The following is a 14,582-nucleotide window of genomic DNA, read 5'->3' on the forward strand; positions in this document are numbered from 1 at the left end:
TCTCTCATTCAAACCTTTACTATTCCACGTTAGGACAACTGTAATAGATTCCTATTTTATCTCTTGGATGCATTTCCTCCACTCTTACATCCTATACTACCCACCAGAAGTCAGTGCAATCAAACTACTCCTTAGTTATCCATATGTTGATTTGGGGACTCCTTATTTTGGCATTCAACATGTTTCACAGTCTCGCTCTCTGGGTCTCTCTCTTACACAAGCTACGCAGTGTAATGAAATGGGTCATCCCATGAGGCCCAGAACAAATCTTTTGCTTTTTGCCTCAGAATTTATTTCCCCACTCTCTTCTTTGTGTTTTTCAGCACTAAATTCTCATCATCATTTACGCCTTAGTTCAGTTCCTCCTTTCCATCCACAGTCACCACATCTCTAGCTTCTCCTCTTACATCAGTGGTCCTGAGCCTTGACTGAATATAGTTTCAACCTTACAAGGACACTGGCACCTAGCCTCACTCCCAGAGATGCATATTTAGTCTGTCTGGGGCATAGTCTGGGTATTGAGATTTTTAAATTTGCCCTAGGTGCTTCTGTGCAGTCAAAGTTAACAGCCACTGTCATGTACATTTCGATCATACACTGCATGCACAGTTCATTCAGCAGTTTAATAAGACACATGCTGCCTTTGTGATGTTTGTACATTTTACATTTTTTGGGGGTACTCATTTGCATCTATATAAACTTTCATATGTTTATGACCTGCTAATGTCATACACAAAATTATTCTTTTATAGTTTTCCTATATTGTAAAAATATAAAATATAAAAAAACAAAATAATTTGAATCACCAATAAATACAGCTGTTTCAAATTTGTAATTATATAAATTAAGATTAAAATCTCTGTTTCTACTGCCCTCCACCACCAAAATTAATCACTGTCAACAAACTATTACATGGCACTCCAGACAACTTCATAAGATGCAGAAGGAACAGCAAGTTCAAAGGCTCTGACTATGTTTGGTGAGTTCAGAGAACAGCTAGGAAGCCGGCAGCTACAGAGGAGAGAGCAGGGGTAGTGGGAGGAGGAATGGAAGCCACATAGTAACATGGAGACAAATCACAACCACAGCGTAGGCCATTGCCAGGACTGTGGCTTTTACTCTGAATGAGATGGAGAGCCTCGGAAGCATCGCGGAATCTGAACAGAGAAATGACATGATCTGACCTAAACTTTTTAAAGATCACTTTCTATACTTAGAGTGAAGAGTTGGGCAGATGGTATGGATTGAGGGGAGAGGCAAGGGGAGAGAGTAGAAGCAAAAATACTGGCTAGGAGACTATTTTAATAATCCAGAAAGAGCTAATAGCAGTTGGGAACACAGAGGAAGGAATGAAGGTGGTGAGCAGTATTTGGATTGTGGATATATTTTGAAAGTAGCACCAGTGGGATCTACTATTAAATCAGATGTGAGAATGAGAGAGAGGACTTAAGGTTGACTCCAAGGTTTTTAAACTGAGCAAATAGAAACTTTATTACATACCAGTAACAAGATTACTTCCCTTTCCTCATTCTAAGATGGAAGTAATAATATCTACATCAGACCCTTGTTGGGAGTATTAAATCAGATAATACATAAAAAGTGCCTAGAACACAACTTAGCTCATAAGTGTTCCATTAGCGTTAGACATCACATATGGACACAATCAGTGCAGCCACTGGGAGTCAGAGAAATTTGAAAGATGAAGTCATCAGCTTAAGTACTACCGGCTATGAGACTTCAGTGATCGCTAAGTACCACTTTAATTATATAGCCAGTCTAGCCATGTTGGTCAAAAATATCCAAACAAGAAAGATGGGACCAGCGATGGTATTTATCGAGCAGCCTTGAAACTTAGAAAGAGGCACTGAAATTACTCTGCATGAGACTCTAATGATGGATGTGTGTTTTTACACATTTGTCTGAATGCACCCTAAAAGTGGACCTTAATGTAGACTATTGATTATGATGTGTCAATGTAGGCTCATCGGTTGTGGTGGGGAATGTTGATAACGGGCAGGCGATGCACATGTAGAGGCAAAGAGTATATGGTAATCTCTGTACCTTCCTCTCAATTTGGCTGTGAACCTAAACTGTTCCAAAAACAATAAAGCCTTAAAAAAAGTTCAAAGCATATAGTAAAGAGAAACAAAACCTTCATGAAAACGAAAGTCATCGGAAGGTCAGCAAGTCCAGCACAGGGTGGGCCCTTAACAATTACTTCTTCAGTGAGGAAATGGAGGAAGAGCAGTAACATACCAGTGATACAAGAGGATTTCTGAGCGCCCCTGCAGTGACTTAACATTTAACATGGCATAAAGGGGGCACGTGTTAAAATATACTATTTATTATTGTGCTGTGACACAACTGCTTTGAGCCTTATTTTCTTCATCTGTAAAAAAGGAGTAATTATTACCTCAAGGGCTTTGAAAAGGACTAAATGTATAAAAGTTATGGAATGTCTAGGGCCTGGCACATAGTAAGCTTTCACTAAATGTCAGTGGTTAGGTGAAACTGAGGAGGAAAGATACCCAAGATGACAGAAGACTGAGAGGTGTTTACAAATCCATGGTGAGAAGAGACCGGAATGTAAACAAGACCACACAGATGGCCCCTATATTGCTGATGGCTCCAGGTGTCTAAGATGCTTGTTAAGTAACCTGTATACAATTTATGAATAATATTGTTCAGGTCCGCTCATCTAATTCTTTGTGTTGCTACCATTAGTCTAAATTACCGTGCAATTTCAGGTATTGTAAATCAGACATACTTGAACCAGGCAGACATAATTGCCCATCTGGCTGTGATCTGCCAAGGCAGGAATTGCACCTGCTAGAGGAGAAGTTGGAGAGGGACTCTTGAAGACAACCACTGCTCAATCCAGCATCACTCTGTTATCAGATAACTGAGCTTCGTACAATGGCATCCCAAAGATAACTTCCCATTTTGGTTAGCCAGAAAGTTTTCCAAAATGGCACACAAATAAACATCATTCTGTTTTGGTTGATTCTGATAAGTCTTGTCCTAACTTTAGGGGTATCCATTAGCTTTCTTAAAATGTGTAACTAATGCCATACTGTGGTGGCTAATTTTATATGTCAGCTTGACTAAGCCACAGGATGCCCAGGTATCTGGTTAAACACTATTTCTGGGTGTTTCTGTGAGGAAGTTTCCAGCAGAGATTAGCACTTAATTGGTGAACTGAGTAGAGTAGATTGACCTCTCCAATGTAGGGGGGCATTATCCCATTCATTGAGGTCTGAATAGAACAAAAATGTGGAAGAAGGTAGAATTCACTCTCTACCTAACTATTTGAGCTGGAAAATCCATGTTCCCCTTTCTTCAGAACTCCTGGTTTTCACACCTTCAGATTCAGGCTGGAGTTGACACCATCAGCTCTCCAGCTGTCAGGCCTTGGAACTACACACAGCTTGGAGATCCTGGATCCCCAGCAGACAGGCAGCAGATCACGGGACTTCTCAGCTTCCTAATCATATGAGACATTTCCTTACAGTAAATCTCATTCTCTAGATAGGATATATAGATAGATAGAGACAGATATATAGATACCCAACTGGTATATTTCTTTGGCAAACACTGGCCAATATACATACATCTAAACATATATCTAAAAATTGGAAAACTGAATGGGTCTTGCTTATGAAAGTTACTCAATAGAATTTTAATCATTAAACATCTTATTGGAAAATTGATTACATTACCAGCTGATGATTAAAACAACCTCAGTATTTTTAGGCTGGGTTCCATAAAACACTAACTCCCTGTGCTGGTCCTTTGCCTGTTTTCTTCCAGAGTCACCCACTATCTTTCTCAAAATCTGCTCAGTATCACAAGGAGCCACATTTCCCAGAAACATTTGCCAACAGGCGTCTGGCCATGATGGACCAATGGGAGGTCTGGTGAGGACTGGGAGGCGCTAGGAAGGGAGAGGCCAGGGTATTTCCAGACCCCCATCTCTGCCAGAGTTCCATTTCCAGCATCGACTGGAACTTTCCTGCAGTTGCCGGCTTCCACAGGACAGGCACTCCCTCCCTGGTCCTGGCTCTTGTGACGCCGCCCTTCCTGCAGGGGACAGCAGCTTTCTGGTGGTGCTTGCTCCTGGGCTGCCTCGCTGTCCCACCTTAGGCTTAGCTTTTCTCTCACATGTGCAAAATTGTCTCTGCAACACACTCCTTTAAGTGAAATACTTAGGGTGGCTTCTATTTTCTTGACTGTATCTGATTCATAAGAATTAAAAGGTTCTGATTTTTTCCAGCTTTATTGAGGTATAACTGATAAATAAGACTAGGACGTTTGAAGTGGACAATGTGATGATTTGATACATGCATGTATTGTGAAGGGATTGCCCCGTCAGGTCAATTAACACTCACATAGTTACCTCTTTTTTGTTGAGAACATGTAAGTTCTACTCTCTTAGCAAATTTCAATTATACAATACAGTGTTCTCAACTATAGTCACTGTGTTTTACATTAGGTTTTCAGATCTTATTCATCTTATAGCTGAAAAAAACTTTGTACCCTTGTACCAACCTCTTCCTATTTTCCCCCACTCCCTAGATGCTGATAGCCACATTTCTACTCTCTGTTTCTATGAGTTCAATTAAAAGAAGCCAATTAAAAAAAAAAATCAGTCAAAGTATCTTAGATCTCTCAGCAAGAGTTTCTTGCCTGTGGAAATTCCCAAAGCCCTTAGCACACTACAGTTCAGGGTGGATTTTCAAGAGGGAAATGTGGGCATCATCTCCTGAACTTATGACTCTAAAGAAGCTTTTTTTTTTTTTTTTTTCTCACGGAATATCTACAAATATCTCATAGAAATAGTGTTACACAGGACAGGACATAATTTGGAAATGCTGCTCAAGTTAAACTATTTACACTCTCAAAATTTCACACGTATAAGACACGATGAACCACTTTTATACTTTCCATCCGTGGTCATTTGACACATTCCAGGCTGCAGAAACCTAAAACAAACACCTTGAAAGTTAAAGGAGGGATGCATGGGCTCAAGGACACGAAAATCATCTCTCTTACTTTAAATCCACTTGCAATATTATGGCAGGCAAAGGCAAGTTATTTCATGCTGAAACATCTTTTACAAATTTGGTAATTGCATCCATTTTGTGGAGTTTGCACCCTGGAAATGCCACTGCATTTCATTTATAATCAAACCGACGGGGTTTGAAACGATATTAAATGTGCCAGATTGAGGAAAAATCCAAATGGATTCATACAGAATGTTATTAACTTGGAGATGGTTCAATGGGCTTTTGGCATTTCCACATTGGTAGGTTTAATTTTTGAGTGAGAACAATGAGCTAGAGAGATAGAGCTCTATGTTTTTGCCATTTTCACATTTATGTTTGTCATTTATGAACCTGGGCTGAGAACTGATTAAGTTTCTGCCTTGTAGCTTTTGAGTTTTGTGACATATGGAAGTTTTGTTATATTCACCTAATTCTCTTGTGGAGGGTCAGTTTAAACGTAGCCTTTTCCATATGAGCAGTTAGCTAAAACGAGAGGAAGAAGAATAGGAGCAGTAAGATATCTGTAAATAGACTCACTGGTCCACACTTAACGTTTCAGCGTGAAGTATCTGGGGTTTAAGACCTGAAGGTACTTCTACAGGGACAAGATGAGCATATGTTGTACAAAGATGAAACAGCCATTTTCATTAATGAAGTGAAGTGAAACAAAAAAGGAGACAGGGATAAACTTCAGGAAAGAGTAAAGGAAACAGGACAGATTCCAATGAGCTAAAAAGCAAAAAGGATTTCAGTGCACAAAAGTCTATGGACACGGCCGAGACAAAACCTTAATATCTGAATCCCCAGGATGACTAGCAAAATGCCTTGAGCATAGCGATGTTTCATAAATAGGAGTGAATTCTCTCCATGTAACATGCTGTAGGAGTCAAAACTGAGCTGGGAATTAAGAGCTTTGGGTGATAGAGTCCAGCTCTTACAGGAACCAGGTATGGGGCTTTGGGCTAATCCCTCGATTACATTCACTCATTCACTCATTGCACAAATATTTGCTCCCCTACTCTATGACAGGCACACAGCGAGGCAGCAGACACTACAGAAACAAAGAAAGAAATGCACACATAAGAGAAACCTCAGAATTAAAACAGGTTGATGAAATAACAAATGACTAAGTGGCTCTTGGTTGGGCGGCAGTGACCACCTCTGTGAGGTCAGTATCCCAGGTAGAGACAGGGCAATGGGGAAATGCTTGGCAGGTCCAGCAGCCGGTGAAGCTGGATCATAATGGGTACAGGGAAGGAAGGAAGGCGAGAGTCAGATCACGCAAGGCTTCACCATCTCTCGACCTCTCTTCTCTTTCACAAAGTGAAGTGTTTAGGGAAAACAGATTTCGAGAACTCTTCCAGTTCTAAAAGTCTCTGATCTCTATGATTAAAAGTTCACGAATACATTGGGAAGAACAAGAGGATAAACCAAGGAAAATGCAAGATGATTAATGGAGTGTCTGGGAGGGAAAACAAATCATAAAATTTCAGTAGTGACTGTGATTTTTAATAACTTATCAAACGAGTGGTTTACCTACACGACAAAATGTAATACAAAAGGCAATGTATTACATATTAGCAACTTAAACAAATCAGCTTTGTTATATTTCTTTCCTTGGAATTGTTAGATGTGATATGCTATTTTATTCACCAAAGATTAAGTTGTTTTCTCATCATCCTACATTCCAAAGTGCAAGTCATTTCGGTTCAATTACTTATTCATCTCTGTTACCTGATTTGCTAGATAAAGATGGAATAGCTATCAATAAAAACTGCAGAAGCTTCCGTTCCATCATTTCCTTAAGTGTCCTCCACGGAATTTAGATCTCTGGGATGTTACATTACGTAGGGAAAGTAGCCTGTCTTTGGTCAGTGCAGTGAAAGTACACTCAAGGGACAGCAGCTGTAAGTGAGTGAGAAAAACATTATTATTCAGAAGACATTCTACTACAAATTAAGCTCCAGCCTATTGCACTGGGAGCTCTGAGCTGAGATGTTTGTTCCGAGTTGTCTCAAATTAAAAACAGGGCCTAGGTCTTTGTAATGACTCCTTGACCACTCAGTGGATGTGGGCGGGTCTCAGCCAAGCGCCATCAGGGCGAGGCAGCTTCCTTCATCTGAGGACAATTTACAGAAAGAACTGGTACTGAGTCACCAGCAGCCAAGGCTCCTTGCAGCTGGGGGATGAGGGCCGGAGTCTTCACTGAAAGGGGATCTGAATGGGGCGCTCACCAGTCGCCACACCCGGCCACCAGGGGCGCTGGTGGGCAACTCAGTGAAGAACACGGGCTCTAGGGATGGTGAATTGGATCAGAAGCAGGACTCTTACTTGTTGTGAGATTTCAAATTAATTTTTAACTGGCCTGATCTATTGTGTGGTCTACAAAATAAAGTTTGTTGCCTGTAAGACAGCTTATTCAAAGATCGTCTCTACTCCTTTCCTGCTTATGTCAGAATGGAAAGCCACACATGGCAGGTATTGTATTTCTTAAATGCCATGACTCTTACGGGAACTTTCTAAAGTGTCCACAGGTCTCACACAAGGGAAGAAACCCTGTCTTTCTTTCCACCCTAGGATGATGACGGAGACAGGGCTAACTTACTCACGCTGTCTTTCTCCAGATGGGCTTTCTTCCTCCCACGGGAAATCGTTCTTGGAGTCACTGCTGTTGCCTAAAATATATGCAAACGCTACCTTCACTGCTCCTGGCACAGGCAGGTAAGGTGGTGTTTGGTGCCCATGCTGATGTGGGTACTAAAATGGTTTAGGGCTTTGGGAAGGAAGCAGAAAAAGCAGACCACTCTAAGCTCTTTGTGAAAATCTTGCTCAAGAAAAGAGTTTCTTCATTTGACTTAGCCTGGCCTATTTAAATTTTCTATAGAACTAAAACCAAGACCCAGCCATTTAGAAAAGCAGAGCTAAAGAGCCTATAAAACACGTTTAATCTCTACTTTAGGTTCTTCTAACGTAAGTCACAATGTTCTACTAAACTCTGAAGCTGTTTCTGCAGTTATAGCCACTCACTTGATCTTATTGGTTCAGAAAACATTTATCAAACATTTTTCTTGTACCAGAACCCGGAATGAGGGGAGACACAAGGATCAATCAGGGACAGCTCCTATCCTCAAAACCTCAGGTTTAACTGTGCATATAGACAACTGAGCAGGTAACTGCAATAGTGTGCATGCATGTGTAGGCGTAGTTGTAGGTTGTCATGGGAGTACATATAATGGGCACGTCATCCAGCCTGCGGAGATGAGGCAAACCTTCCTGGACCATGATGCTTCAGCTTTACTCTTTCTGGATAAGGAGTTATTGAGAGAAAAGGGATCGAGGCAGGAGGTGAATAGGGTAAGAGAACTTCAGATGAAAGGACCAGCATATAGAAAGTTTAAGAGAGAAAAGGGAAAGTGTGGCCTCTGCGAAGCTTCTCAAGTGGCTCACTGTGATGGAAGCTGAGTGCAGGTGCGGAAGAAGGAGACAAGAGATGTCAAGGTAAAGAGTTCTGCTGTTCCCTGCAGGCCTTTCTGAGCCATTGGTAATAGTCAACGATGTGACAAGATCATACTTGTCTTTTTAAATACTTTAATTTTTAAAATATTATGGTAACAATACAATATTAATAATTAATTCCCATGTTTGTTTACATTTACCAAGTGCTAAGCATTTTATATTTACTAACTCAATTACTCTGCATAACAATCTTATAAGGACAGGACTATTAGCATTCTCACTCTACATATATGAAACACGAGATCCAGAAGGCCAAGTAGCTGGCCCGAGATCTGACTGTTAATGAGAATGAATTTGCAGGGGTCTGGACTGGAGTCAGGCAGAACATTTAGAGGGCAATCAGAGTAACTAGGTAAGCAACGATGATAGGGAGAACACAGAATATAAACGAAGGCAGTGGCATTGAAGATGAAGACAAGGGGTCAGATTACATGGAAATTAAGGTAGAATCTATGTGATCAGAGATGACCTGGTTGCGTCAGAGGTGGGAGACGGAGCAGTCCAGGATGTCTACCAGCTTTCTTGCTGTGGAAACTGGGGGGATGGTGATGCTGTCTGTCGAGGCAGCGAGTACCAGGAGAACATCTGGAAGAGTTCAGTGCAAAGATGAAAAATTTGGATATACATGAGTCAGACTTGGGTTTTTTGCGGGACGTTTTAATGGTCATGCTTAGTAGTCATGTAGACATTAAGTTCAGCTAACGGCATATCTGAGAGACAAGTGGTATGGATTCCTCACATAAGGGAGAGCATTTGGAGTTATGGGAGTTGTGCAAGAAGGAGCTAACACCGGTTTCTGTCTGCAGAAACCCTGGCCCTTTGCTGGCATCTGGGAAGCTGGCTTCTGAAGCATTCTCTGATAAGGTGGTTTTGCTCTGCCGAGACTGTTTCTACACAAACAATGTGTGGATGGTGTGCACCTGCTTCCTTCTGGGAACCTGGAATCTGGGTAGTTGTTGGGCAGAAAGTTGCTAGGCCTGCATGACCAGCAAACCCTCAGCAAAGTGCCTAAACTCTGAGGCTCAAGTGGGCCTCTCTAGCGATTTGTGCTGCACACACGTGGCTGCAGTATCATGCTGGAGAGATGGTACTCTAGGTGACCTCTTTTGGGAAGGGGAGAACACGGGCAGCCTGAGCTTGGATTCCTCCAGACCACCTGTGTCTTTTCCCCTTCCTGATCCGCCTGTAGATCCGGCTCTGTCGCTGCAGTAGACGCTACAGTGAGTACAGTGAAGTGCTTACTCCTGGGAGTCTCTCTAGTGAGTTTCTGAATGTGTGGGTGGTCTTGGGCGATCTGAATCAGGGATATACAGCATTACCCAGGAGGTCAAGGTAACTGTACTTAGAACAGCGGTAGTGGCGGAAACTGTATTTCACTGCAGCTGGGAATGCATTGGGGGTGAAGGAAGTGTAGACAAACTCTAGATTTTTCTTACAAGAGCTTGACCCTAAAAAAGACAAAAAGAAATATTTAGAGAAATGCAAAAGACGTGTGGTTCAGAAGAATCTGAGTTGGTACACACTTGAACAGTCAACATGCTGAAGGAAGAACGAATAAAGAGGAGAGGATGAAGATGCAGACAGAGGCAAGACCCACTGGAGGAGGCAGGAAAGTCAGATCAGAATAGCAGCATCTTGCCCCAGATCCAAGGAGGGACAACCTTCACACAAGGAGAAGATGGAAGGGGAAGCAACATGTGAGGATACAGACGTAGATCAAACGTGAGCAGAGGGAGAAGGAAACCTGAGGCCATTTTCGTCCAGTGGCTTTGGCTTTTTTTTTGGTCTTGTTTTGCTTTGTTGCTTTGTGAATTAGGAGATTAACTGAGCAGTAGTATGCAATGTAATTAAAAAAATCAAATGAATTTAATTTCCACTAAATCGAGTGTTGACGGGCTGCACTGATGAGTCACATTTTACTCACAGAACCCAAAGATTTCTCTGGACTCAAAGACCATCTGAGTCGGAGAAGACTTTATAACCATCTATCATCCCAATAAATGAATTGGATTAAAATGTGCTTGTGCTATGCTCACCTCGCCTCTATTTCAATATTTCCAGGGAAGGGGGGCTCAATATTAGTATAAAACATAACCACTTATTTTGTTACTGAACAGACAAATCACCAAAATAGTCTTTCCAAGACTGTCCATTTTCTATTCCACAATAGGTGTCTTTTGTTAATTTTTCATCCTGCAACTAACCAGACTTATTTTCCATTTTCCACATGGAAACTCTTCAAGTATCTAAAGCTATATGTTGCCAGCGTCTTCTCTTTCCTGGGATAAACAGAGCAGTTCCCTTTAAAATGATCACAAAATGATCATTTCTGGACCTCTATCCATCCCATTGCCTTTTCTTTTTCCTAGAGCATCATTTTAGTGATGCCAGTCACATCAGGAAAATGCGCTCATATTATCAGGCTGAAGTACAGTTTAGTGGCAAAATTGTAGGCTTTGCAGAGTGGGAGACCTGGGTCAGAGTATTTGACAGTCACTGGTTGATTGTTTAACCTTGGGAAAGCTGCTTGAAGTGTGTAAGTCTTGTTTCTTTATCTCCAAAATACTAATAAATAAAACACTGCATGGGGCAGTTATGAGGAATGGATGAAATCATATAAATAAAGCACTTAGCATAGTATCTAGAATATATTAAATAGGCAAATGTATATTATTCCTTCATTCCTTTTTTCTGAGCTGATAATCTAAATAATGAGCATCCGTATTTACAAGATTAACTAGTTAAGCTTGTGTTGACCTTGCAGTATAACATTGTCACCAATTCTAGAAACAACTTGTTATGCTACCAAGAGCGAGTCAGAAATTAACATTAGTTTCCTTACGGCCACAAGGGCAACGTCACCTGGATGTGTCAGTTTTCGTCCAATGTGTTCTCCTGACTTTCTCACTCGTTTGTTATTCAAGCAACAAAGATTGAGTGCTTACTGTATGTCAAGCAATATTGTAGGCATTGGAGAAACAGCCATGAAAAACACCCAGGGAGTTTATTTTCTAATAGAGGCATAAAATATACAAGATAAATAAGTAAATTATCCAGTATGTCAGAAAATAATAAACGCCAAAGAAGAAAAGTAAAGCAGAAATAGGAAATTTCGGGAGCATGTGAGATGGGAAGAGATCTGAGCTTTTGTTTGGGGGGACCAGGGAAGGCCTTCCTGAGGAAGCATTTGAGGAAGACCTGATGGATCTCTGGAAACTGGCCATGTGGACACCTGGAGGAAGAGCAGCCCAGGCACGGGAAGAGCGAAAGCAAAGGCCCTGAGGCAGGAATGGGATGGTGATGTGGTCACAGCAGATGTGTAATGGGGAATCCAGCAGGCAATGAGACTGAAGAGGCAATGGTATCCATCAAGTAAGACACTACAGGTCATGGTAAAGACTTTCAAAGTGTGGTCCCCGGATTAGCAGCAGAAGCATCACCTGGGATGATCATTCCTCACCTGGGAACTTGTCAAAATATGAATTTCCAAGCCCCACTCCAGACCCACAGGATCAGAGCCTCTGGGGGCAGGGTTCAGCCTTAAAACCAGCCCTCCAGTAGATTCTGATTCTCACTGTACTTCGAGAAGCCCTGGCCTCATGGGAGTTGAAGGAAGCTACTGGAGCGGATAGAGGAGTCCATGATCTGGCTGACGTCACAGAACATCACTCCTTTTGCTGTGTTGAATAAGAACTTCAGGCAGAAGCAAGGAGACCAGGTAATAAGACTCCATCATAATCTAGGGCAAAAGATGACCCTGGATGGACTTGGTGTTGGCAGAGGAGGTAGTTGAGAAACTATGGAATTCTGGATATATTTTGAAGGTAGGCTCCACAAAATGGGTGGGGCAGAAAAAAGAGAGAAGGCAGGGAAGACTCCAAGGGTTTTGGCTGGAGAATCAGGAAGAATTGAATTGCTATCAGAGCTATTAAATTTTCTGCTATTGCAAAAGTAATCCTGAATCTGGCAATTTAAAAATGTGAGGACTTCATTTTTCTTGTCTCTTTATGCTTTATTCTGTCGTAGCAGTAACAGATATTTGGAGGAAACAAACGTTCTAATGTTGAGAATAAATACTTTTTTCATAGTTAAAAGTTTTTACATTAATTTTAAACTTATTTCTGAGAAATAATCAAATAAGACAAGTTTTAGCTCTGACCCATCATTTCAAAAGACATTATTATTATTATTTATTAGCCAATTTTTTGAGAACTTTCAAAATTTGAAAACCGTGAATTACCTGGAAACTGTGTCTTGTCAACTTTTAATACCTTTGATTATGGTAGAGAGGAAATGGGTTACTATGAGAATCTTTGAACACTTCCTTCTTGTCCATATGGAAAATTGAAATGCAGAATGTACTACCTGGGGAATTCAGACACACTTCACGTAATGGCCAAGCAATGATTCTCTCTTCTCTTCATAAGCTCTCTGCCCAGAATTATAGCATCAGTAACAAACTGACCAGGTTCTTTTTTTTTTTTTTTTTTAAGGAAGATTGGTCATGAGCTGACCTCTGTTGCCAATCTTCCTTTTTTTTCATCTCCCCAAAACCCCAGTGCCTAGTTGTATATCCTGGTTGTAAGTCATTCTAGTTCTTCTATGTGGGATGCCACCCCAGCACAGCCTGATGAGAAGCGTGTAGGTCTGTGCCCAAGATCCAAACCAGCAAACCCTGGACCTCCAAAGTTGAGTGCGTGAACTTGACCATTAGGCCCTGGGGCTGGCCCCTGCAATCAATTTTTGAATCTCCAAACCTGTGGAGTAGGGCCTTAGGGGAGAACTTCCCAAACACAGAGCAACCCAGGCCATCTTATCTTGGCTTTCAGAATTCATCTCCATAGTCTTTTTTGTTAGAGCTTGTCAGCAATCAAAATGCGTATTATCAAAAACAAATTAGCAGGGCTAGCCTGGTGGTGCAGTGGTGAAGTTCGCACATTTGGCTTCTCAGCAGCCCGGGGTTCACCGGTTCAGATCCCAGGTACGGACATGGCACTGCTTGGCATGCCATGCTGTGGTAGGCATCCCACATATAAAGTAGAGAAAGATGGGCATGGATGTTAGGTCAGGGCCAGGCTTCCTCAGCAAAAAAGAGGAGGACTGGCAGTAGTTAGCTCAGGGATAATCTTCCTCAAGAAAAAAAAAGAAAAACAAATTAGCATATCTTTCTCATGTCACAGTTCCTGAGATTATTTTAAGATTAAAGATGACAAAAGAAGAGGTTTTGGAAGCATACTTTTGAACTAGTTGGACACAATGCAGTATGCTATGTATATTTTTCTGTTTTTGAGATCTGGGATTTTAAAATTCAGGTTCAGACCATGGTATTTACAGTACAGTCTTAGTCACTTTGCAGCCACTACCATAGCTATTAGCTGCCACCCTGAATTTTCCAAGAATCACTACATCTTAGTGTTGTGAAGACACTTAATGCACAAATTTGACTCAATCTGGAATGTTCTCCTCTTTCTTCCTACAGAAACCTGTTGCCTTTCTGGAGAGTTTCTGCTCCTCGTTGAAGCCTCAGATTAATCATTACCCTCCTGATGAAGGATTCCTTGGCTGCCGTAGGCTATTGTTATAGAAAACATGTTTCATCAAATATGATGGTCTCCAAGTGTATCTCCTCGTCTAGAGTCTGAGCACTTTGGTGTACAGGTATTTTGTGTGTGTTTGATCTCATTTGTGTCCTCAGTTCCTCTCCATCATTGGTGCCCAAACAGTATTTGCAAAGCCAGAAGGTGATCGAAGGGATGGCTACCATTAGAGTGATTTTACCTTAGAGATGGAGGTATATTTGACAATTGTTCTGACCAAGGGATGACAAAATAAGCATATGTTTTGACTTTATAGAGAGAAGGTAGTAAATAAAATATGATTATGATATATATGTGTCCTTAATAATGAGCTTGATAATTAAAAGAATAATCACAATATCAATGCTACGTCCAGGACTTTTACATAAAAGAAACAGAATCATTCAGGATATAGTCCCTCAAAACAGAGTAAAAGCTGTGACAG

Source organism: Equus quagga, chromosome 16 (assembly GCF_021613505.1).
Source record: "Equus quagga isolate Etosha38 chromosome 16, UCLA_HA_Equagga_1.0, whole genome shotgun sequence".
NCBI lineage: Eukaryota > Metazoa > Chordata > Mammalia > Perissodactyla > Equidae > Equus > Equus quagga.